General features: G+C 42.5%; 1 protein-coding gene across 6 annotated transcripts in view; it reads right to left on the bottom strand.

Moving 5' to 3' along the window:
* Positions 1 to 26561, bottom strand: part of SGMS1 (sphingomyelin synthase 1) — a 100429-nt gene that overhangs the window by 24035 nt on the left and 49833 nt on the right. For 4 of the 6 annotated variants that reach the window (XM_030485755.1, XM_030485751.1, XM_030485750.1 and 1 more), the window contains one exon: positions 9742 to 10050. The exons of 1 other annotated variant lie outside the window; for it this stretch is intronic. The gene's annotated coding sequence lies outside the window, so the exon portion shown is untranslated. Of the gene's footprint in view, positions 1 to 9741; positions 10051 to 10148; positions 10467 to 26561 lie in introns of those variants that run through there. One more of the 6 variants, XM_030485754.1, reaches the window with a different exon arrangement.

Consider the following 26561-nt stretch of genomic DNA (forward strand, 5'->3'; position numbering starts at 1 on the left):
TAACAATTACGCTGATATTTCTAATGTACAGGGGCTTATCTGAGCAGCGGAGGGCTTCGGATGTTATGGTACTGCAGAAACTCATCTGATGAGGAGCCCTTGAGAGCAGGATGCTGGTAAAACTCCATCCAGCCACCTCGTGACAGGCTCCATGACTACGCAGCACTCCCTCAAGGCCTGGGAAATGTATAAATGACTCCTGAACACATTAGTAAAGAGAAAATTTTAAGAGTACAAAACAAATAAGAGTCAACCTGACATAACTGCTGCTTTATCTACCCATCCCATAGTCAGACTTGCTCTACAGGACTATCCTTGAGGTGTGCTTTGACATGCATTTTTGGGGTAAATCCTAAGAACGTCTCCAGGTTGATAAAACATGGCATTTTAACAAGAGGGGGGGGGGATAAAAAAAAAAATCTTCTGTGTAGAAAGATCATGAAAATTCACCATCAGTCCTCTGGTAATGCCAATGCTGCTTCTGCATGCAGTAAAGAGCTGCTAAAATGACTACTGACAGAAAAAAAGTACTATTTTTGGAAACGAGATAAAGTACTGTGAAGCGTTCATACCAAAAGATATTAAACAGTCACAGTAATCTGCATTTGGGGTTTGTTGGGTTTTTTGTTTCAGGGTTTTTTTTTGTTTGGGTGTTTTTTGTATGGGTGAAGGTGGGGCTGCATTACCAGAGATTGCACAGAGCATAAATACACATGAAATTGGCTTTTAAAAGTATTATTTATCTGTCCTTTGGCACTCCAAAACCTTTTCATTGGGTCTGAAAATACCTACATTCACAAATATTTAATGTGGGCAAGGGGATAAAAGTACCATGGCAGAAATCCCAATGAAATACACAGCTCACCCTATGTGATACCACAATAGCACTGAAAAAGAGTGCAGTATTATAGATTTTATTTCACATCATTAGTGTAATAATGAAGGGACTTGATTTAATTTGATCCTGAGAAAAACTTTTACTGCTTTGAACTGGTCTTTGGCAGCCAAATTCCAAAAGCCTGACCTTACAGGAACAGCCCAGGAACTGCCATCAAGTACAGGCAAACAGCAAACACAACGGCTGGCATGTGAACCAGCCCAGTCCAGATGCAGCACACACATGCACACAGGTAACACAGCCTGTCTCACCCCAGCTGAAATGCAAGACATGCCACACGTGGCACCATGTCAATTAAGATTTAAAAGGGAAAACACAAAAGCCAGTGGCTACAGCACAGCACAAGGATATCACGTTCCTATGTGTCACGGGGGTTTCTTGCACTCTCCAGAGGGCACAACATGATCTGCAGGAGACAGGTTGTCAACAGCAGGGCTGAAGGCTCTCCTCACTTTCTGGAGGAGTAAGGAGGAAGGATCAATACTTAGAAAGACCCTGAGAAAACATGGTACAGCCACTGGGGAGGGGAGCACCACAGACAGCACCAGCTCAAAAATCAGGAAACTTGTACTTCCTTAGTTTGCTAAAAGCCAGTTTTTGCCAAGTAACCAATTTCCGTACACTCTTCATTAAATAAAATATGAAGGGCAGGCAGAGAAGTAAAATATAAATGCATTCACTTCTATAAGCAACAGGCCCTATTCTTGTACACGCTGCAGCAATCATTGAGGACAATGGGACTTATGTCCCCTAATGGAGGGCACAGAATTCAGGGTCAGTTAGCAGGCAGAGAACTTTTATATTAACAAGTGTTGCATTTATATTTGTGATCCATGCTGCCTAGAAATAGCAGAAACCACTTCGGTCCATGTATTATTTAGTTAGGTAAAAGGCAGAATCAAACCTCAAGACAAACACCACGTGATTTTGGCATGGATCTCCACCAAATGTAACTTGCAATGGGATGGCAAGACACTCACCAGCTCGGTAATTAAGCCAGAATGGCTGAAATGATCCTTCCAACAGACTTCTCTGCAAAGCTGCCTGAAGCTATGAGAGTAGTTATGAATTGCCCTATTGAAACTCATTGCTGTATCTGTTTTCCTGCACTTTGCCACGCATGTGAGCGCAAACATGATGTCTTTACAATTTCAAGTGTTAGCAGGTAGAAGTATTGCTTTGGCAAATTTCCCTTGGGAAGAGTAATAGCTACCTATGGAAGACTTGCCCCTAATCACTGCCATCTCCTTTTTCTTAATATTTTTTATTTCAGGCAGTTGACTGACAAATAATACTGTTGCAGTGCTCATGTTTACAATGCACAACATCTTTCTCTTTTCATATTTGCAAAATTTGATTCAAAAAGCACAGCAGCTATCAAACAACTGGCAGCTGGCACCTCAAAGTTGTTGTGAAAACTGCATCTAGTCGAAAACCACCTTTCACCTTGAAAATTAGGTATGTCATCTAAAATATTTTCAGACTACCCTTTTACTGCTCTGTATGTACACCAAGCGGACTTCAGGTGGCCTTCAACTCGCAGCCAGATGAAGGAGTTCAGGGTGAAGACTGTGCTTAGCTGTACAAGCGACTTCTCTAAGCATAGGACATGCAACTCTCCAACACAGCACTGCTCAGGTCTTTAAGGGATTCCACACTACTCTTTTCTACCATACAGGACTATGAAGTTCAACAGGTCCCTGCCGAAGCTCCTGAAATAGCAGAGCTGCCCCCAGCATGGAGAAAGCCCAAATCTCGTGGCTGCCTCCTCCCCTGGCTATTCAGAGGTTCAACAGAACTGAAAGTACTGTTGAACCCAAAGTGATTTCTGAGTATAAAATCACTTTTGCTTATTTTGAAAGGTACTTACAGACAGGAATTCCTCCCTATTTCAAAGCTCTGCACAAAGCTGGATTTATTGATGCAGACCCATGATTCATCACTACAGCAAGCTGTAGGAGATAAACTGTATTATGCTGGAATCTAGTAAAACCAGGAAGAAAAAAAATCAGGAGTATTCATCCCAAACTGAGACCTAGGCCAAAAAAAAAAAAAAGTATGAGTGTTCACAACCTCTAGCTTTTTTTCTTATTTGTCTTTTCATCAGCAGTAGCATCTTTCCTCTCTCCATTCCCCCATCCCCTGCAGCTTGTTTCAGCCTTTCATGTCAGACCCTCCCCGGCCAAGCAGCACACGCTTCAGATTAAAGGTTAACCGGCTCAGGAGAAAATGGAGAGGCTGCTAAAAGCAGGGCAGTGTGAAACCATCAACTGGAACAGAGGGCAGAGTATTTTAGACAACTTTGTGACAGATGGGCAGCAGAGCTGGCCGCCCAGTGAGCCGCAGCAACCTCCCTGTCCTCCTCCCCTTCCAAGGGTTTTTGAAAGAAGGAGAATCAGTCTGAAAGGACCACAAGAACTGTAAATAAATTATGGCCCTGTTCATCAATTAGATCAGCTGCACTGAAATGAAAGCCACAGCAGGCTCAGTAATCACTCAAAATAAGCTCCTCTGACCGGATCACTCCTGTGCTGATGGCTCAATTATGCCTGGGAAGACCGTTACAGAACATTAAACATTAACAAAAGCCTGAGCCTGTATTACATCTCTCCTAGATAAATCTATATCAGTAACTGAGTGCTTTTACCTTAAGTAATCCTGAATTAGCGGATCAATTCTTTTCCCACCTTTCCCTCACACGTTGCAAAAGTCGGACCACCACATACAGGGAAAATCTTTGCAAATAGCCCATTTGCTAGACAGTTATATTTTTATTACACTGGGAGGATATTTTCTCCATTTTAAAATAGATATGGTTTAGGAGAGGGTTGTTTATATAAATTTAGTAGCTCAGAAATCAAAACAGGGCAAATTGTTCTCCTGGCTTTCTGAGGGTTTACGCTAACCTCCCTAGAAGTGCTTCTTCATTTCTCTAAAAATCCAGTCCCTAGCAAACAGTTGCACTGCTTATTTCTTCTGCAAAGAGAACCATGAAGACACTCTTAACATAGAAAAGAGTTGCTTTCATTCTTCATTTTGTTTTTGCAATACATTATTTGCTTTTCATAGCTTCAAGTTTAACAGGACTAGAGATACCCTTGCCACTTGAAGCGTCTCTTCATTATCTCTGTAACAGTACCAAAACAAAATAAAGTTTCTCAGGGCTTCCCCAGGTCAGATCTTTGCTGTTCTAACCAAAATACACAAACACGTTGCAGAAGTCTGAACAATGCCAGGATTTCACTGCGATTTAGGTAGGGTGTGACTAGTTTAGAACAGACAAACCAAGTCCCCAAAGAAAAGCACATGGCCGAGATTAAAAGAGAAAACTTCAAAACACAAAAGGGATTAGAAATAACAAGGAAAAAACCCAAAATGCTGGGAACAGTAGGAAACTGAAATCCAAGTTGTACCAAAAATAACAAGCTGGTGGTCTTCTTACCAAGTCCTCCTCATCCTCAATGCTTAATACTCACGAGTTGCAAAGCATCAGCTTCCCCAGTATAAATAAATTGGATTTAATCTAGTTCGACTTTGCAGTTTTTAAAAATTAATACAGTATAACAGTGTCGGCATTCTTACCGGTGAAAAATCTGCTCGACTGTTAAAGTGATACTCTAAATTTATGCGTATCACTGGGACCAACAAATTTTTACTCCTGGTAATGAAAAGCAGCCCAGTAACAAGGGACAAAGCATGCTGAAGCATTTTGAAACTTAGCTGAATAAAACAGGCTGCTTGTCTTCAGAATTTTTGTCCAGATGCTGAAAGAGTAAGTTAAAGTGAATCTTAAATTCACTTCTAAAGGACAGAATAATTCCAGCTTCACAACTAGAGAGGTAAAATTTGACTTTATACTGAATTCCACCAAGCTCTCTATATGCTTTTATCTACAGCTTATATCTACAGCCCCTTGAAAAGAATAAATGCTGTTTGTATTCAAGTTATTTGCTCAGGTAAAGTGTTACATTACAGGTTTTCTGAAATAAGTATTATATAGCTAAACATTATTTAGCTATGTTGAAGTAACTGCTATTTTCCCTCCACCGTGTCCTGTGCAAGGAATTCCCTGTACCACATCCTGTGGTACAGCACACTTGCTGGTTTTCAGGATCCATGGATATCCGGGATATGTAAAATGCCCCTGGATATTTCCTTCTTCATCTGGCACTGAACTGGATTGCTCACTGGTTATCAACGTGTGGCTAAAACAAGAGGAGCTGACCTGAACCAAGGAGCAGCTTGAGAAATCACACTGTTCTCAAGACTAAGAGTTAAAAAAAAAGAAAGCAAACAAAAATAAACCCAACCCTCCAAAACCAAAGACAAAAAAAAAAAAAAAGGCATCAGGAAGCAAACTTTTCAGCAAAGAAAATAATGGTTTTGTTAACTGGCTTTTGCCCTTATTTTAAGAAAGGCAACAGAAAACATATCCAGACAAAGTTAGAAGGACCAGTGATAACCACGAGGAATAGCAATAAACACTAAGGGAAGAGTTGCTGACAAAGCACTGTATAATGGCCACTTCCTAAAAGCAACTCTTAAAAAGCTTGCTGCTTACAAAGCACACAATATATTTACCCTTGGCTTGTCTGTTGATTACCTTTCTCCTGACACTTCACATGCTTACTGCAAAATAAAGTCTCTTATAAGACTGCAATATTATAACCAAGCAAGACATTTACATTTAGTAAGTGAAATTACAGCCCCAGCACTTTTTATGTGGGTTTTTTTTTTTTTCCTCAACTACTCAAACTCTCCCCATAAACTATCATAATATGAACAATTCAAACAGCGAAGTAAAACTCGTTAAGGTTTGCTCTTAACTTGGGTAGACTAACCTGAATTAGCTCAGTCCCAGCTAGAAGTAGCAGCATGCATGCTGTAGCTGTGATTTTTAAACCCAAGCCGAGCAACACAGGAGAACTGACATACGAAGTGTTCAAGCTGCTTACCTGAACTCAGCTCCAAGCCCCTGAACTTGGGTTACTTGGGCCAGCAGAGTTCAACAAGCCTTTTCTTGGAGGTATCCCCTCCCTTCTGCCTTTCATCCCCACCCTCCTCTCTTGTGCTTGGGTGACTGCATGGAAAAATTGCTCTTTTCCTGGTTTTCTTCTGTGCCAGGTGGCCAAAGCAGCTGGCTGCAGTCACACGAGCATAAGCAAGTCCTTCCCCTTTCGGTGGCAGCAGCGAGTTGTCAGAGCAGCCTGGCTGTATGTTGAAACCGTACCTCATGTTTCCTAATCTGCCTTTCTATTATTAACCACACATTTCCCCCACCTTCTTTGCCATGCAGACAGCTGCAGAAAGCAGCTGGAGACAACTGAGTACGTCATCAGGCTGATTTTTCTGGCAAAAAAAACCATCCAGGGGCCAGTGGCAAGTGCACAAGGGGCAGCAGAGACAGTCTCAAATGCTATCCTGAACCCCTAGTGCAAAGTAGCTGACAGGGAACAGAACTGTATTCCTTTTCCCTGTCCCCCTTGGCCACAACAGCTCTTACTGAACACAGACCGTGCCAACCTGGTTGTCCGAAGGACTGCTGCTCTCCTGGCTCATGTAAACTGGCCAAGATCTCAATCAGCACCTCTTGTCCCTAAAAACTCAAAGGAGAGAGGCTTAAGCAAAGATTTCAAGCATGGACCCGCTCCTGCCCAGGACAGTTCTCCCAGGACAGAGATGCCTTCTGCAAGCCAGCATTACCATGTCATACAGCACTCGAGAGCACTTGCTGGGATGTCTCCACTACAGAGACCTCCTTCGACAAACTCACATCTTTTGGGGAAAGGTTTGGATTTGTATTTTCCTCCAGGTTTGGGTATCTCCTTCAGGCACTTTGTATTAGGTGTAACATAGACACGCAGCGAACCCTGAATTCTCACCTCACATGGTAGAACAGCTTTACAAAGCTCAGCTTTTAAGACATAATGTGCAGCCACCCTGTAAAGTTAGCCAAGCAAAAAGGCCACTTTCCTGAACAACAAGAGCAGTTTTGAGCCTTCACAGGCACATGGAAACCTGGGGACGCAGAGCACAGGCTGTGCAAAGCACTGAGCAACGTGGAATAGCACAAAACAGGCTTTGGGTTTGGGATGGGAGTTTTTTGTTTGTGTTTTTTTGTTGGTTTTGGTTTGTTGGGGTTTTTTTGTGGTGGTGGTTGTTCTTCGGTTTTGGGTTTTTTTAGAGTGAGGTCCAGGTTTCAAGACTGTACTCTCATAGGTCTTACAGGACCAGCTTTGTCCAGGAAGAAAACTGAAAATCTCCTTGTAGGACCTTTGGCATTAGACAGCCAGGCTGAGAACTTGGCACCTAAAACACCACGGCTTAGGGAACGCAAAGCACAACTCCAATGTCAATTCAGGGAGCTTAAGAGTTTAGCTGGAAGTTTTGAGTCATGCTCCTGGATGTGGACAAGAAGAATAGCTTAAGCCCTTCTTGAGCTAAGTCCTTTCTCTTTTGTTCAAGCAACAACTTTAAGCACTGCAAATGAGGCTATTTTTGCTGTTCTCCATATGACGTGTTTTCATATGCTACATATTTTCTATATTTCAAGTTACTTGCACATATTTTCTGTACTTCAACTTACTTGCACAAAATAGGCTTCTTGCAAATGCAGATAGGCCTGTACAGATTATAAGTATCAAATGCCTTGGAGAAATCCATCTCCTACATGCCTACAGAAACAAACGTCAGGCAAAACAAAAGTCTGGTGTAGAATTAAGCACAGCTAGACCCACAGCAAATCTTCCAAGCTCAAACAGGTTTGAATCCCAGGAAACAAAGATGCTGGGCAAAACAGCCCATCAGCCACAAAACCATTTAAAATTAAGTTTCATTAAATGAGTTACAGCATTTGCGGGTAGGTATGTGGCAGAAGCTGATGTGATTCAGCAATTGCCATGCTGCTGCTGTGGCCAGGGGAGAGAAATCCCACCATGAACACAATGGCCCATATCCACACACAGCACAGGTGGCAGATAGGTATGAAAACCTGTTCCTCACTACACACGCCAGCAACAGCCCTGGAAAGCACACTGCTCCTGTCAGTTTCTGGATAACCACGCATCTTAGTTGCTGGTTTCTGCAAAAATTTTCCTGGCCTCAAGTTACTTCAGTGAAGAGCTGAATACTGATTCCCACCCCCAACTGCTTCAGAGAACAAGCTTCTTGCTCACATGAAATAGAAGCATCATCTACCTACGGTTCCTCCAGCACAACAACAATGCATGAGCTGATCCCACCAAGCAGCCTGGCATGCTGTGTTTTTCCCCTCTGCCTTAGTTGGAGCTGCTCTCTTAGGAAAGTATTCTTTATGCATGAGGAGGTGGTCCTCTCCCATTCTTAATCCATTGAACCAAATCACCTGATTAACCAGTACAGAAACCACAACAGCAGCAAATACCCACACATGAAACCAAGATCTGCAAGTAACTTCACTTCTTACCCGTGGAAAAAGAGAGTTTCAGAGGTCAGAAACCTCTTCAGCAGCTTTAAAAGCACTGCGACCATGTGTTACTGATTTACCAGATAGTACTGTAAGCAGGTATTTCATAAGTGCGTGTTTTGTTATGGTCTGCTTTCCTGCCTTCACCTGCACAACGAAATCAACTCACAAATGAAGTAGGCATGGTATTACTTAACAGGACAAGAAGAATTTAATGCTCCTCTAAGCTTGCTTACCCCATCCTGCTTTAAAAAACAACTTTTTTATATATATACATGTACACAGACAAAAAAACAATGCCTGAGGTAGCTCTTCTGTGTGTATATATATATCTGCATATACACAAACACATATACAGGAAAATACACAAAGAGATGAGCTACTACAGGCACAGGGTTTTTAATTTCTTCTCCAAAAGTTGAGTAAAAAAAAAATAATTGTTTAACATATCACTATAAATCTATTACAAAGCTTCCAGATTAAAGCATTCAGTTCAGAAGAGGTTTATGATGAGGAGAAAAGGCAGCTATGCCAGAAACACACAAATAGGATCACATACCATGGAAACACTCAGCTGTGTATCTAAGAGCTTAAAGACAAAGTTATATTCCTCTTTCTGAAGCATGTTCAGCTCACCAAGAGGATTTCTGTGTTTCCCCATGACTACTCACTGTGTTCCTCTACACATCCAGGGCCACCTTCCTCTAAAAGCAACACATGCACATTTTGGGGCAGTGGGTGACACCATGACACACGCACATCAGCACAGCTGCTTTGTACAGCTGCTAAAAAAACTCACATTCTTGTTCTTACTGTTTCTCTCTGTTACACTCACTGCAATTGCCCTGGGGATACTGGCAGCAATTAAGGAGGGGTTGGGAGAGGTGCCCAAGATGGCAAAAGGGACAGCAGCTTGTCCCTGACTTTTTGTTTCTGCAAGCAAGCGTCACTGCCATGCCACGTAACTCTGATTACCTTGTACTGCTGTGTTGCAAACAAAATCTCCTCCAAACCTAGAAACCAGGGAGAGACTCTACCATGCCTCAATGTCCAGCCACAGTGAGAGACAAACCCATCTGACAGGGACATGCTGGACCCTGGACATAATTCGGGGGGACAAGACTGGGGTACTTATCAGCCGTATAACTGCTGCCCTGGTTGCTGGCAGCCTTGTGGCTGGCTTTAAGGGGAAAGTGAGGGAAAGGAGGGGAACCACAAGCTTGAGTGTCACCTTTAAAAATAAATAAATAAATAAAATGCCCCAAAGCCATATTTTAGATCTTACTGTTGTATCTGAGTCCTTCTGCTCACTTCCAAAACACAACCCCTGGCCCTTCGCCAGCAGTTGAACATGCCTTTTAACTAAAATGAGATCATCCAGAGCCAGAGAGATACTCACTCATAGAAATCAGGCAGCAGATAACAGCAGCCAACTTTTCCTCTTCCCAGATACCAGCCAGACACGATGCTTATAGCAAGAGGAGAAGGAGAAAGCAGCAAGGCCTCTGCAAGCTGAAACGTTTTACAATCCCTCCACCGCTTCAGCAGAGCGACTGCCGAACCTGAGGTTCTCGCTGGCGTCTCCTTCGCGAGCCGAACTTCCTTCAAATTAAAAGTTGCCTTTCAACTTTCCCGGCACAGGCAGTGTCACACCAGGCTCCGCAAGCACTCCTCTCCTCTCTGCTCGCCAGTCCCGCACAGGAAGTGCCTGGAAAGGAAAAGCATGAGAGATGAGAGGTCCAGCAGAGGCCACGAAGCAAACGCTCTCCTGCTGCCACCGCTCCCTCCCCAGCCATGGTGTCTCACCCCGCCGAGTGCGTCAGCAGCGGGTGAGAGGAGGAGACAGAGGAGGAGGATGGACAGGAGCACCAGCCCCGCTGGAGGGCTGCAGTTTCCTACAGCAGCCAGTGCAACGCCTCGTAGCAGTTCTGGGTTGTACCAGCAATTTAACAGCTAAAACATGAGAAATCAAATTATCATATAAATTCTGGTCTAATGGTTCTTAATGTGTGCAAGTAACCCAAAGCAAAGCTTTGTATTAGTATTACTTTTGAAAGCCTCGAGATGACATTGTGAATCTGAGTCAGCGCAAGGAAGAAAAATTCAGTTTTCCAATACATATAAACACAACAAAACAACGGACTAAAACTAAGCAAAACAACAAATTCCCCAACCTTGCAATGAAGTTTTTGGCTACATCCCACTGCTGCCAGCAGCGGCAGAGTCCCCAGTTAGGCAGCATCACTGGTCCCTGGGGGCATGCATTCAGCCTTTATCCCAAAAGACTAACCAAGGACTAGAAACATATAGGACCAAGAAAGCTAGCCCCCTGGCAGAGAGAAGCTGGAAAGGAAGACGTGAAGCATCCCCACTGAGCCTGAGAGGGAGTGGAGGATGTCTGCTGGCTGCTCCCCTGGGGACAGCAGGGAGGTCCATGTAATTGAGTACAAAACCACAATACAAAGCAGACTGAAGCCACATGTTGGAAAGACTGACGGTCTGAGCAGCACTAGCAGAGTGTTTTCCAGCAGCTTACATGAGAGCAAGGACTCTATGCAATCCACTGGCCACTGCACGCAAAAGAGATACTGTCCAGAAGTGAAGTCAGAGGCATATAAAGTGGCCTGTTCCCACTCCACAGATGAAATAATGTGGAGGGGGGAGGAGAAAACAGATACTAGCGTTAACACATAGTAGCACCTGAACATCCCTAGAGAGGCAACCTGTTGTCAGTAACTGAGGAATCTGCAGGGCCACATGGAAGAAATACAGGGTGGAAAAGTCTTTTCAGAAGCCACACAGAGAAATCCTTCCACACTAATCTTGTCACACAGAAAAGAAAAAACAAATACGTTTAAGGAGTAGTTGGTTTGGGTTTGTGGTTTTGGTTTTTTTTTAATAGATACATGCCCCCTGGGTATGGCCCACCAATCCTTGTTCCTAAGACACAGACAGCCAGGTATCAAATGCAACAACATGTTCATGAGCAGCTCCTCCACAAAGTCAAGAAGCCAAAACAGTCCATGGGTTTGTCAGTAACCTCCAAATACTGGTGACGACATGGGTGGGGAGAAGGTTTTGATTAAGGACTCCGAACATTAAGTTGTATGTCTGCAAGCACCAATTCAAGGAGATCACAGTCAGCATCCTGTTAGTCAGAGTACCCACCCAATTCCCTTGCCTTTAATTTATTTTTAAAATTCTTTTGTTTTAAAGATCAACAAAAAAAAAAAGCACTTTGTTTAAACGGTCCAACTTGTTCCTTTCTCAAATAGTTTCTTCCCTGATTTAAGAATTAAAAATCACATAGGCTCATTCTCCTTTTCCTGCAGATCATCATTAATATGGGAGCTGGCAGACCCCAGCTGAAGTGAACCAACCATCAGATTTCCTTTTTCATAGCTCTTTTAGGAAGGATTTTAACTGTTAAGCTATACCTGCAGCAAGCCTGAGACAAGTCCAACTCAGCCCATTTTATTTAAAATCTGAGGAGAGACAGGAAATGCGATGAGCCACTAGTGAGCTCCCTATGCCTTTTCCCCCAGCAGTTTTAAAGTAACTGAGCTCTGTAACGCACAACAGATGCATCTGCCCAACCTCGTCCTACTTTCTAGGAGGGATTCTGGAGTTGAACTGGCAATTACTCAGTACCTAAAGATTTCTTACATGTAATTCAATTGGTACCAATTCTGTAAATTCCTTCCACTGAGCATATATATGAGGAATTAAAGGATTAATTAGGAGACACAGTACAGGCTATGGACTCATTATGTAGATGACACTTATGTCTACTTCAGACCATTATGCACGTCATGGGACAGCAGAAGTCACCTGGTGAGGACAGAGGCCAACTTCATAACTCACTTCTGACAACAAATGCATTCGTATTTTACAAAAATGCCCTTTTATTACTTCAGCAGATCTTATCTTGCATCCCCCCCACACACCCCCTATACAGTGATCCACGACTGTATGGGTTCAGTGACCTCAAGGCATGTAATGAAGCCAGCCCTGTTTTCCCACAAGTGAGGTGGGGCCAGAAGGGAGAAGAGATGACAGTTTGACAAGTATTACAGGTACTTAAAAGTAAGCTTTGGGAACACCTTTTCAACATGTTTAATCATTATGCATTTAAATATTGCATGTGTCCAGACAGATACAACTTAATACCTGATAAAGTCCTAAGCAAATAAAAAGAAATATATTTAAATTCTTCCAAAGTACATGCAAAGGATTTTTTTCTTCTATACAATTCAGCCAGGACGTATTTAGCCTAAGGGCTAAAATGGAGAACAGCCTGAACTGATTACATCATTTTCTTTCTATAGGTCTGAACATCTGGGAATGATGCTCTCAGTTTCATGGCTGCTGCTCTGCTTCATCTTCATCTTCCCATATCATGCTTCAATGTGAGGATGACTATCACCATAAAAATGCCTGAAGAAGAGAGATGGCCACCAAGTGTTGATCTGTTTGCTTCATTACTGATCAGAACACGAGTTATGTGACAACACTAGATTTGAGGTTGATTGCTGGCACCTAAGAGAAATAGCTTCTACCAAGCTTCAGTGCTAATGTTTCTTGGTAATTCAAGCACTACATGCACTGTCAAGAGAGCAGCCTTCCAGTATCTAAAGGTACAATTGATACACACAGAGTGGCTTTACCTTCTCCCATCACTGGAGCAAGAAACATCATAAACCAGTGACAACTTCTAAAGCGATGCATTTCTTTCTCCTTAAATTAGTAAGCAGCTGCCCTTCCAATGCAAGGCTTTAAGGAAGGAATACACGCTTGCCTTTCCAGGAAGTGTTTTTGCAGGACGCAGGAGGAGGCATGTGGCTTGCTAGCTCCTGAGGACCACTACCAGCACAAAAGCACGTACAAGTTCAAAGACCGATTACCAGTTTCTAGGATCGACACCTACTAGAGAAGATGCATTCATATTGTGTCACATGAGCATTATAAATCCATACATCCACCACACATATCCCAATCTTTTAAGCTTTTGTTTGTTTGTTTGTTGGGGAGGGGGGTGTTGTTCATTTGTTTGGGGCTTTTTTGTCCTTCAAGTTACTTGATTCTGGTCACTGATATAACAGGAGAAAAAAAATGTGCTACAGGAGCATTAAAAAGCTATCCTAACCTTCATTTGTTTCAAAACAATGTAAAACACCACATTCAACAACAGCTCAAGGACAAATTTTTAAAAATTATTAGAAACATATAGCCAATTCCCTTCAGAGTGAAGCTATTTGGTCTTAACTACAATGTGACTACCTGCTCATTTGAGAGGAAACATTCGCTATCACACTGTTTGCTATAAGCATCAAACCCTTAGAATCACAGTACGCTGAACAATCCATGCCATTCTAAAATTGTTGCTTATTACTCTTTCAGCACTTTCACCCCACAAAACAAGTGACCTAGTTTATAGCAAACTCACTGTGCAATCTGTTACACAGATTTCTCCAGAGATGCTGTGAACGCAACAAATCCTGTTGCTTATTGTTTATATCAAGCTTATTATTTCTTCCAGCTCCAAGCTGGGATTTTTTAACCACCTTTCTTAAGCTGAAATGCCTTCACAAACAAAATCTTCACAAACAAAATTGAGGACATTGCTATGTTTTGAACAGCTCTGGCAGAGACCTTCCAGCACATCTGCTTTATGACCCAAAAATGAAGTCCTTTTTATTAAAGATGCAAAAATCACTCATTGTTAAAACAAACCTGCTCTGGCCATCACGGCTCCACCATATCTTCCGAGGGTTTTCAACCAGCAAATATATATATTCCTGTTTGATATAACACATTATTTTGAAGGCCAGAAGCTTAAAGAAAAGAGCACAGTGGACACTCCCCCAATCTGTTGCCTTTCCTACTGAGAAATAATCTGAAATTTTATTACATCTATAATATAATAATAATTATTATTACATCTGTATTACAGCACTAACAGCCATTACAATTTCTTATGTGCAAGGCTGTTAAGAATGGACGGTTGCTTTTGAAACTGAAAAAAATGTCATTAAATTTACTGTAATAGGATTCTGATATATACTAGAAATATCAAAAGGTTGAGTTTAAAATCTATGAAGTATTAGTTAAAATAATTTCCAGAAATGCCTGGTTAAGTGTTTAGGTGTATCAAGCACAAAGCGTGGTTCCAGGGTACAGATGTACTCATCAGCTCCAGCAATTAAGTTTCCAGAGAGAATGCTGTGTCATGTAACTTGTGACTCGTGGAGCAATGTCTGGAGGACAACACACTTTCTTTTCGTGTAAAAAGCTCAACCTGCTTTTAATTTGAACCAAGTTACCTGAACAAAAAATTCTTTCCTCCAACAAAAGCTTGTTGGAGGAAATTTCAGCATCGCTTGTGTGAGCATGCACACAAGAACAAAGGTGTATTTTAAATCACTTGCAAAGAGGATGATGGTGCAACCTGGTAGCAAACCACTGTCTTCTGGCAACTCAGCCGAAAACATCTCCTGCTCCTCTTTCAGAAGTGAATTAAGAAATATGTCATGTTTTATTTGAACACGTGTTTGTACTTTAACCTCAAATCAGTTTTGCAACCTCCCAATGCTTTGGTTGGCTAACCTGCTCCTGGGCAGCTCCCAGTTCACTCCCCTTCCATCTGACCCTGTGCAGTCACAGGACTCCACCATGTTGCAACAGCTCTGATGGATCACACATACACGTGCATCCCTACGCACTCACTGTGACTGAAACCTATAAAAAGGATGGCAAAAATACCAGTGGGATCCCTGGAGGTCCACCAGGACATGAGACCTTTTGCTATCGATGAAGCGATCCTCCATGCCACTTGTGTTGTCCAAGCCATGCAAGCTGCTTAAATCTGTGGGGTTCTTGTCTAATTGGCATCATCTTTATAAATAGATAAAATCAGTCATTCTGCTCATCATGTGTGCTTCCGTGGGCTACAAGGTGTGTACACCCTTCTCCTGGTTAAACACCATTGGTTGCCCTTTAGATTAGAGAAACATTAAGATTTTCTCATCAGCAGCTTTGCCATTAGAAGCTAGGGCTGCTCTACAGAGTCAAGCACCCAGCACCTCTCCAGAAGGCAAGAGTAGAGAAGAACAAGGTGGCACACGGTTACAGCAACTCACTTTCATACAGGAGACGTGCAATCAGATACCAAGTTCAAAACAAGTGCTTAATACCACTGGGATCACATTTTAACCAAGAAGAGTGAAGCTTTCCATAAAAGAGAAAAATCTAAACAAAACACCCTTTTCAAACTCACCATCTCAACTGGAAGTGCATTTTTCACATAGCAGGGCATTATTCAGACGTGACTATATGTCACATCCAGCTATAGCGCTCCCAGCTTGTGGAATGCCACTCCTATTCTCTGTTCCACTTACTGTTAAGTCTCATTATCCAGCTGTGTCAAAATGCTCTGGTTAAAGTCACTGCCTCAGAACATCAATTTGGTTGTATTTCTTCCAAATCCAAAATTACAACCCAAAGGCTTCTCTTTATAGACAGGCAACAAATATTGTAATGGGACACAGACAAGTAGCACTATTGATTTTTCCATCAAAGAGTTAATTCCTTTGTTATTTACTCCACATCTTGCTACAACATTGCTGGTTTTGTATACCAGTACTTTGGCACCTATCAGCTGCTCTGGCTTCTTTAAAGCTTTTGACAGATTCAGTTGGCCTTACCCAGAAACATGGCATGTAGTGATGGATGCCAGTTGCTGCTGTCATCCAAGAATCAATCAAGAACCTTTCAGGAAAATACCCTTGCTCGTTTTAAGCATGGCTGGCTGGATATAGCAAGTCACTGATTTATTATGCATAAATGGAGCCAAAATATCCATACTTGGGTACTGCAGAGCACTGCAAGGAAAATACTTCTCCTTTCATGAAAAAAAAAAAAAAATTAAAAAAAAAAGGGGGGGGGGAGTTTATACTGAACATGAGCACATGGTACCACATGTTAGTAGGCCTGCCCAATAATCCCTATATTAAAACAGTGAAGTTTGATAATTGTACTAATGCTGATCTTCACACCAAGAAGGGGCAGAGACAGGAGACTTGGTGATTTCCTCCCATCTCCTCTATTCTTCAGCAGCAGCACTGCACCCTTCTGCAAATACCAACTTCATGCTCTGCTGATGCTATCTCTTGCTCTTCAAAGAAAGACCTAAAAGAAGCCAACACCTTCCAGCACAATCAACAGCATCTAAAAAAAAAAAAAACACCAAACAAACCCAAAACCCACACCCCCCCCCAAAAACCCCAAAGAAACAAAAAAACAAAAGGACACACCCCCCAAAACCAAAACAACCAACCAAATGAAAAAAAAAAAAGAAAGAAACAACAAACCCAACCAACCAAAAAACCCAACCAACCAACAACAACAAAAGCAAGAGTTAATACGTGGCCATGTTTCATGCTAAAAATAAACAGCAGGGCTCCTGGGTGGGGGGGTCTTTTTCCTGTTAAAGATAAACTAACCCAGTCTCCACATCCTGAGTATTTGTTTGCACACCATGACGACTCACACAAAATACAAACCAGAGAGAAATCCAAGTCCTTAATTTGCAATACATTTTTGCAGCACCTCAGCAGGACATTTCATTATTCCAAACACACAACCTATATCTGCTGCTCATGCAATGAGCATCTTCCCTCTCGTACCCAGGTAGCAGACCCAGAACATATATGCTACTCAGAGACTCTGAAGATGAAACACAAGCCAGTTATCAAATAATCACTGCTTCTGTCTCCCTTTTTTTTCCCCTATATAACAGAGTATTCACAGGTTAAACAGCACTGACTCAGACATATTCACCTATCCAATATCTTACTCATTAATAAGCATGATGTGGATTAATACTGCAACTTAGGGCTTCAAATATCTACTTTCTCCATCCCAAGGACAAAGGGAACAACACAAAAGAAGTGATAAGGAGCTATTTGTGAGGACCACAGGATGTTGTATTCCCAACATCCTGTGTCAGTGCAGCGGGCGTTATCACCGTTTTACACATGGGTGAGCTGTGTGATCCCTTCATTGCAACACACATCCTCTTGTGACACAGTGAGTGCTATGAGTTTACCTGGGTTCAAAGGATGACCAGACGAATTCAGAGCAGTAAAGAAGAAATGACGCCCAGGAAGCCTGAGCCAGTCATCACTAAAGGCTCCAAGGGCTTACTGGGGAAATGTGTTTATATGCCCCTTTAGGCCTCTCCCAACAAAAAAAGGGGAACATACAACAGTGCCAACACAGGCGCAGGCTGGTTTTGGAATTAACTCAAGATCTAACTATATTTACATGATCTAATTGTGATAAAAATGTTCCCAAACCCTATTTTCAGGCACTGGCCCTTTACACTGTGTTTTTATAACCTTAACCTCTGTGATGTATACGAGAAACAAGAAAGGATGAAGACCAAAGTGCTCCCTGCTTAGCACAGGTTTTGTGCTCCAGGCCCACAAGGCTTGCTTGGCTGTCCCACAGGGCAAACACATAACGCTTCTGGTGGGAAACATCACTTGCAGAAGCAAAGGGACAGGACACAAAATATGGCAAGGTACAAAGAAAGAAATATTAGAGATTGTTACAAAGTTACAAAACACCAGCACTACCTTCCACTTCCATCTGCTTGTTTAAAGACGGGAACTTTGATTCATTTATGGGTTTTCCCCAGGGTGAACACACAAACTGGGAAGTCATTTCCCTCTAGTCCAATTTATTCCCGTAGGAACTACAAGCATCAGCTCTGTGTAAGCATTAAAAATGACAGCCAGGTCTTTCCACCAGGAGCATTAAAACTCTGCTTCCTTGTATGCGTATCCCCCAAAAAATTCAGCATTTACTGAAATCCCAATTCATGGCACTTCTTACGTGTACACTTTCCTACAAGCACCTGAACTTGTGTCTGACTACAACACTAAGCACCAGCTTGAACATGGACCTGAAAGAACTTCATCCTGCTCCCACCGAAGCCAAGTCTCAGCAGCCTTGACCAAAAAGACATTGAGCACCCAAGGCAGAAGCTGAAGCCCATTTTCTGGCATATCTTGAGTTCTACTTAGGTGCAGCATACATCCAGATAGGATGAGGCTTGATGTATATCAATTTCTAAATCTCTTCGGAAGTTATGTATTTTAGGAGCATGAACACATAGAGATTTGATTTGCAAGTAAGTAGATTTCATTTCTACTCACTTTCTATTGATATGATTAGCTGTAATGACCAAGGATATGTCCATAGCCTACATATAGCCTTACTAGAGAAACTACTAAGAGTTGTCCCAATACTAAAAATCCCTAGAAGAATATTTACGCTGTAAATATACTATGCTGCAGCACACACAGAACAGCAACTGCTAAATCAAGCCATGGCCAACTACTTTCCCCCTGGCATTCATAAAATATATTTTGGCTGGCATTTACTGTGTTTACACTTGCATTTCTTTTCTTTAGATCAGTCACAGCAGAAAGGCTATATACATATTTTCAACATCTACACAGGAGACCAACACAGCTCGGAACCTAATTAGTACTGATCCTGCAAGTCCCTGTATGATCAAAGCGTAAACGATACCCCACTGCCTCTTGGTTATTCCCAGAGGATTATGCAAACTCAGAAATAACTGGAGCTGACTCTGTGCAAGCTGGGTGGAGTAGACGTGTACATGCAATTGTAGACACCACCATCCTTCCTGTGCTCTCAGAATCCTGAGTCAAAGAAACTGCTCGTTTCTTTTTAAAGACCTTTCTTAACTACTCCCAAAAGATGACGTTACTTGGATATTATTGTGCTGCACGCTACAATTTCCTGGAGTAAGAAATTAGTTTCTTCCCAATCGACGCTAAAGAGAACTAATCCAGAACAGTATTTCCACAGACCTTCTACTGTTTAATGTTGTGTTTCATAAAAATCTCTCGGAGGTTTTACCCCTGCAATTACAGTTGACAAAAATGCAATTCTGTAATGAGTTTAAAATATCTAACAGCGACTACAAAAGGGTAAACACTTGAGCTTTCTAGAGAGGTGGACTTGCTTTCTTTCCTGTTTATTTATGCAGTACTGTTAGATTTGCTTGGTGATTGGCATTTCTGCAAAAATACAGTGCACAAACACACTCAGCTTCACACTGTGCTCTCAAAAAAACCTCAAGTCTTCAAACAGTGTTACTGTCTGTGTCTTCTACAGGTCACAAGTAGCAGAAAGTAGCAAATGCAGCTTCAGACCTCAGAAAACTTGTACTTAAACCAAAACAGCCTTATTTTGCAAACCATCTTACAAGCAGAATATAGATTATTCAACCTACACCTTTACAAAATTATCAGCCAAATTCATTATTTCAGATTAAAACTGAGCACAATAAAAATAGAAAGTCTTGGTAAGTTTTTGAGAAGCCAGAGCTCCGAATTGATTAGAAAGCCCAAGACGAGTTGAAATTCAGTTTTACTATAATCAATGTAGTGCAGTAACAATATTTGGGGGGGTGAGAAGAAAAAGTCTGTCTGCATCACATATGTAAATCGCTGTAATTTTAACTTTTGCAGCAGTACCTTTCAAACGTGTGTGAGGGGGAACAAGCAGTCCCTGCGCACTGATGCTGTGCATGCAAGCACTGATGAGATCCAATCTTGCTGGATTATCAAAGAACCATTGTCTTCAAACCTAAGAGAGTTCATCAACTTGTTTCACAGGTCCTATCTAAATACTGCCTCAGTATTTAACACCTCTGCCCTCCAACACAACATTTTAATTAAAACTCACAGTTTTGTGGGGCTGTTTGTCACTGAGTTCAAAGGCCTCTTTCCTTCACAGGCTTCCTGTCCTTCCCAGGTGATAATTTTCTATCACTCTTTAGCCCGCCCCCCCCCCCCTTCTCACTAAGAGAAGAAGAAAGGAACACTATCTTGTGCATTTGGTTTTGGTTTGGCTCAGAGGGAGAGATTTCTTCCAAAGTAAACACTCTTGCAACGTCACAGGGTATATATATATAGACACAGGCCAGGAGGAGGAGAAAAAAAAATACAGCCCTTCTGTAGATACTCAGTTACATTAGGAAAGATGTAAGTACTGGAAAGTCTCAAAACTCTTGATTGTTCTAAAGCCACATGCACAATGTTGACTCAGACACTAAAGCCAGGTTGAATGATCCAAGGAAAATATTGCATCCATCCAATAATAGGAAGTTTCTCACATATTCCTGGCTTTTGCCAGAAGACATGCTATTTCTGCTTGGCAAAGACTGCCATCCTGGCAGCTCACACACATTTTTGCATGTCCAACTAAACTTCAGGAAAGCCACCTTTGATAACTGCTGAAGGGACAACACAGCATGGCAGAAGTAATCAGAGAGGATTCTGGAGTGCACTGGTAACAACGACATTTTCCTAACACAGATGGATCAGGGAGCCAACAAGTAGAGGCACTCTGCTGGACCTCTACTTACAAACAAACAAGAACTGGTCAAGGATGTGAAGGTCATGGCAGCGACCATGAGACGGTGGAGTTCAGGACCCTGAGAGGAAGGAGCTGGGGAAAGAAGCTCCATCACAGCCCTCGACTTCAGGAGAGCGTACTTTGGCATCTTCAGAGATGTGCTTGAAAAATCCCATGGGATACAGTCTTGCAGAGAAGAGGAGTCCAGAAGAGCTGGTTAGTATTAAAGGATCATCCCCTCCAAGCTGAAGAAGAGTCCATCCCAACAAGCAGGTAATCAAGCTGAGGAGGCCTACACGGAGGAACACAGAGCTCCTGATCAAACGCCAAGTGCAAAGAAAGTGCAGCAGCAGGGGCAGGTAACCCAGGAGGAATGTGGGAACACTGATCATGCAGGGATGGAGTTAAGAGACCCAAAGCCCATCTGCAGTTGAATCTGGCAAGAGACGTGAAGGGTGACTGTAAGAGTGACCTTCAGGAATTGCAGGCCCCTGAGATCACAAGGGAAGTCCAGAGCAAGGAATACCTACCCTTAGTAGAAGAGGAACAAGTTAGGGAACAGTAGACTGGACATACACTAGTCCATGGGACCCAATGGGATGGACCCCTGAGTGCTAAGGGAGCTGGCTGATGCTACTGAGAGGGCACACTTGATTATCTTTGAATAGTCATGGCAACTTGGAAACATTCCTGATGATTGGAGGAAAGCAAATGTCACTCCTGTCTTCAAGAAGGACAAGGAAATGGATCTGAGGAACTACAGGTCAGTTAGGCTCACTTTGACCCCGGGAAAGAGCAGCTAATTCTGGAAAACAGTTCCAGTCACTTGAAGGACAAGAGGGTGATCAGGAATAGTCAGCATGGATTTAGGAAGAGGGGGGAGCAGAGAAATCATGCTTTATGAGCCCGACCTCCTCCTATGATGAAACAACTGGCTTGGTGGATGAGGTAAGCGCAGAGGATGTTGTCTGTCTTGACTTCAGCAAGACTTGCAACACCAGCTCTTGAAACATGCTCAGACAGCTGGCAAAGTGTAACTGGACAACTGGGCACTGAGGTGGACTGAAAACTGGCTGAATGGCCAGGCTCAGAGGGTTGTGATCAGTGGCACAAAGTCCAGTTGAAGGCCAGACACTAGTGGCCTAGCAAGGGGTTGATAGGAGAGCCAATATTGTTTAACCTCTTCATTAATGACCTGGATGATTTGCGGAGTGTACTCTCAGTGAGTCTGCTGATGACAAAACTGGGAGGAGCAACCAGTACACCAGATGGTCACATTGCCACTTGGATGACCTTCGGCAGGCTGGAGCAAAGGGCAGACAGGAACCTCATGGTGTTCAAATAAAAGAAAGGCAAAGTCCTTCACCTGGGGAAGAATGACCCCCAGCACCAGTACAGGTTAGAAGCTGACAGACAGTAAAGCAGCATTGCAAAGAAGGACCTGTGGTTCTGGACGACAACAAGGTACCATGAGCTAGCAATACGCCCTCACAGCAAAGGCGGCCACCAGCATCCTGGGCTGCATTAAGAGGAGTGTTGCCAGCAGGACAAGTGAGGTGATCCTTTCCCTCTGCTCAGCACTGGTGAGACACACCTAAAGTTATGAGCCCAGTTCTGCACTCCTCAGAGCAAAAGAGCCATGGACATACTGGAGAGAGTTTGGCAAAGGGCCACTAAAATGATTAAGAGACTGAGGAAAGGCCGAGATTGCTGGGACTATTCAACTCGGAGAAGAGAAGGCTCAGGAGGGATTTTAATCAACATATACAAATGCCTGAAGGGAGGATGCAAGAGGAGGGAGCCAGGCTCTTGCCAGTCGTGCCCAGTGGCAGGACAAGATGGCACAAACTGAAACACATTGGACCATAAGAAAAAAAAGAAGAAATTGTTTTACTGTGAGGGTGGTTGAACACTGCACCAGGTTGCCCAGAGAGGTTTTGGAGCCTCCATCCTCAGAGATATTAAAAAATCGACTGGGCATGGTCCTGACCAATCAGCTCTAGGTAACCCTGCTTGATGAGGGCAAGTTGGACAAGATGACCTCCAGAGGTCCCTGCCAGCCTGAGATTCTGTGATCATTTTGCCAGTCCATGTGCACACCCATCACTTAGGATAAACACAAGTATTCAGAAGAAGCATCTCAGTCCTGTCTAAGGTACCACCAATGGCAGAAACCCACAATATCACAGTGTTGACTTGACAGATCTCACACCAGCTCAGCAGGAGACAACTAAAATGTGCTGTATCTCCCTCCCTCTTGAGGTGGAGATCCAGTTTCCCATAGTTGCTAGCTCACCATTGCTATGGTTTGGCTCAAATTCTACTTTCTCAATGCAACAGAGGGGTCAGAGACTTGGAACATTAACAGGCCAGTTAGGTGTTTCAGGCTGCCTGGTATCATCAGATTCCGTAAAGCTCTCTTACAGTCTTCATCTCCCTCAAGTTTTGCTTTAAAACAACCTCTCAGCTCTGCAAATGCTCTGTGTCATCTCTAAAAAACAGAGGATGGTTCTCTTTTATAACAAAGCAAGAAGTCAAACACTCTAGGTTTACTAGCTAAAATCTTCATTGACTTGGCAGATATCTACTTATTACTGGTGTAAGAGAACAGAAGCCCTAAAGATTTTGATTTTAAGGCCAAGAGATAAATTAAAGTTATGATTTCTTTAAATCTCCAACATACCCTGTTCCCACAGCTGGAGGTGGTGTGGCAAAAACAGGTGACATGGTTTACTGCGAGCTGTCCCTGCCCATGCCAGGGGGGTTGGAACTAGATGATCTTAAGGTCTTTTCCAACCCTAACCATTCTATGATTCTATGATTAGTGATAGAAGGAAGTGCAAAACTAATCCTACCTAGTAAGATTTCACCCTAAAAAGTTGTTCAGGAACAAGAAGTCTGCATGTGGAATTCAGGTTTTTGTACAAAAGCTCAAGACAAAACATGTTTCTGTCCAACCACTAGTACACTTGTCTTGACTGGTTCTCAGTTTAGCACACCTCCTCCTCTCTCCTCTTCCTTTACCTCTCTTTGCAAATAGGGAGCATGCTGGAGGGCTGAGCAGGCTGAGAATGAGAGCACAGCTGAGATCTACCATGACAGCTGTCACATTTGTGGCCAGAGCACTTGTGGTCTCCTCTCCCAGAAAAAAAAAAAAAAAAAAAAAAAAAAAAAAAATCAACACTACGAATTTAAACTGACTTGATGCATGCATCTCTTCACAGGGGTTTAAAGGCCATCCACAGTTCTGGCTTCTTGCCATGGGTAATTTTCAACTTTCACCTTGTGTCATCAAGTGTAGTGCTGAGATCCACAGAACGCACCAGGTCTGGGGGTCAGCTAGACTGGGCCCTGCTCCAAGCTGGGCTAGCTCTGCAGCTAGGTCAAGGGTACGTTTTCAGGTAGGGTCAATCACTCTGAGCAATACTGTGTTTCATACTGGAGCTAGGGAAAGTTTTTATGGACTATTCAACTTGCAGCTGCCAAGTCAGATTTTAGTGTAACACAAGATATGCACGAAGAGACAGCCCTGAAACAACATAAATTCGCTGCACTGATCTCCTGGTCCTAACAGGGACTTAGATTCTCACCTCACTCATAGTTTTGTCTTTAAAAATCCCACAGCTGTGAACACGGAAATTAGACCAGCATTTAAAAACGCAAAAGCAACTCATCCTAATAAGGCTAAGGAGTTAGTTTCTTTACACTTGCGGCACTCCTAGCACACAGGAAACCCCATTTAGATGGTACTTTTCTCTTGGGTGGTATAAGCTAATCTTTCATACTGAATTAAGACCAGTAACGCAGAACCAACTAAACACAGAAATAACTACAGAATCCTCTCTGGATTTGCAAGGAGAAGAGATGATGCTAATTACAGCCTAAATCATCTCCTCACTGCTATAAAAGCATTAGCAACTCTGTATTTATAATATACATTGGCGCTGGCATTTCATTAAATTGGAGATTTTGGTTCTTGTGAAAGGAGCTGGAGTGGTAGCAACCCCAAACTCTATCTCCCCTGAGAAAGAGTGAAGGTAAGATAGGTTGTTCTCCATAACCAAACCACTCTTGGTTACTCTGAGTCAATTCATCTGCCACTTAATCTCAGCAGCAGCAGCCACCACCACTAGGAAGCCATTCAAATTAGGCTGTAGGCAATGGCGAGAAGCCTCAGAGGGACTGCTATTTATATCTAATATTGCCATAAGCTACTTTAATGAACAGTGTATTTTCTTGCCTGAAAGCTAGTAACACTGAGCATCTACATTTGTGTTACGTCTTTTTGATACTCTTGGCACTCTATTTAGGTAAAATGGAGCTCAGAGTATTTCCAGGGAAGACCATGCAGCAGGTTTCAGGGCTATTTACTGATTAAAGAACACACTTGGGTCCAGACACATTAACCTGCTTGCAAAGCCAGTTGCCTTCCATGGTAATAGAGGCGCTCCTCTACAAGAGTCACATTCAAGTTGTGAGACACCAGCAGACTGCATCTGGCATTCCAATACAGCAGCTGCTGAAAAACAAACTGGGATACTACAGTGTCCAGCACATTACTGGTTTGTTAAGTCCACCCATCAAAGCAGCCTGTGGTGCTGCTGCTGCTAGCACAGAATAATGAATGTTTTGCTGAAGTTTTAGGGGTATCTGAAAGAAAAAAAATAAAAAATAAAAAATAACACAACACAACCACAAAAACAAGACATGAGGGGAAGGGAGCCAGGACTCCATCCTGCCCAAAGAAGCAGGTATGTGTAGCTGGAACAGCTACAACCTGCCCCCGACATGTATTTACTGAGTGGTCCTGAATCAGAAAAGCATAAACTCATGCTCAAGGAACATCCGTAATACCGACAGTGAGTCCATGAATGGTGAATAACATAAACCCAACACAGCACAGACAGCCTTTTCATTATAGGCTTACCCAACAGGAACCTCGCTATAGTTTTGGATCATCCACCTAGTGACAAAAATAACTGCATTACTTCCTTAAATACACTGTGCAGCAGGACAGCATGACTAAGAAAGACACAGCAGCTTTTCCTCCTGGTAAGAAAGACTTTCTGTGATCAATGATGTTATAAACTCAAGAAGATTTTGGCAGAAAAGACCTACATTATTTATTAATTTCTTGCAATATCAACGTGTTCACCTCTGACTCATTGCATTGCTTAGTTGCTCTTTCTGTTAAGAGCATGACTATTTGTTAACACAGTGGAAGACTCTATTCGCTACATCACTGAGTAAAGGAAAATTCAAGTTTCCAGAGCCATTATGCATCTCTAAAATAAAATGGTAAAAAAAGAGCAAAAACCTAACAAGTTCTGCTGCACTCCCAAGTGCCATGCTGAAGAGCTGTGCTTACTTGATTTGTCTCCAGCACTCAAAGATGGACCACAGCCTTCCAGGGCTTACAGTGCTAAATGAAAGCTGACTGCAGAAAATTCACTGTTAAATGTTTATTAGCAGTTGCCATTCTAATTTTAAACTCTGGACATTTTTTGGGCCAACAAAAAATAAGAGCAAAACCCAAGAGACCATATAATCCATGCAGGGATTTTCTCCTACCTATGCTATTTCAAAAGTCATTTTGAGATTCAGGAATATTTTTTATTTTTCCTTTCTTTTTTAAAATCACTGTTTAACTTCTTGTTAATGCTTGGAAGCATTAAATTACACCACAGCCTCAGACCAGACTGAACAAGAAAGCAAGCCTTTTAGAAAGGAAAGAGACATGGAATCCTATGGGAAATAACAGTT

The sequence above is a fragment of the Strigops habroptila genome, chromosome 5 (assembly GCF_004027225.2).
Source record: "Strigops habroptila isolate Jane chromosome 5, bStrHab1.2.pri, whole genome shotgun sequence".
Lineage (NCBI taxonomy): Eukaryota > Metazoa > Chordata > Aves > Psittaciformes > Psittacidae > Strigops > Strigops habroptila.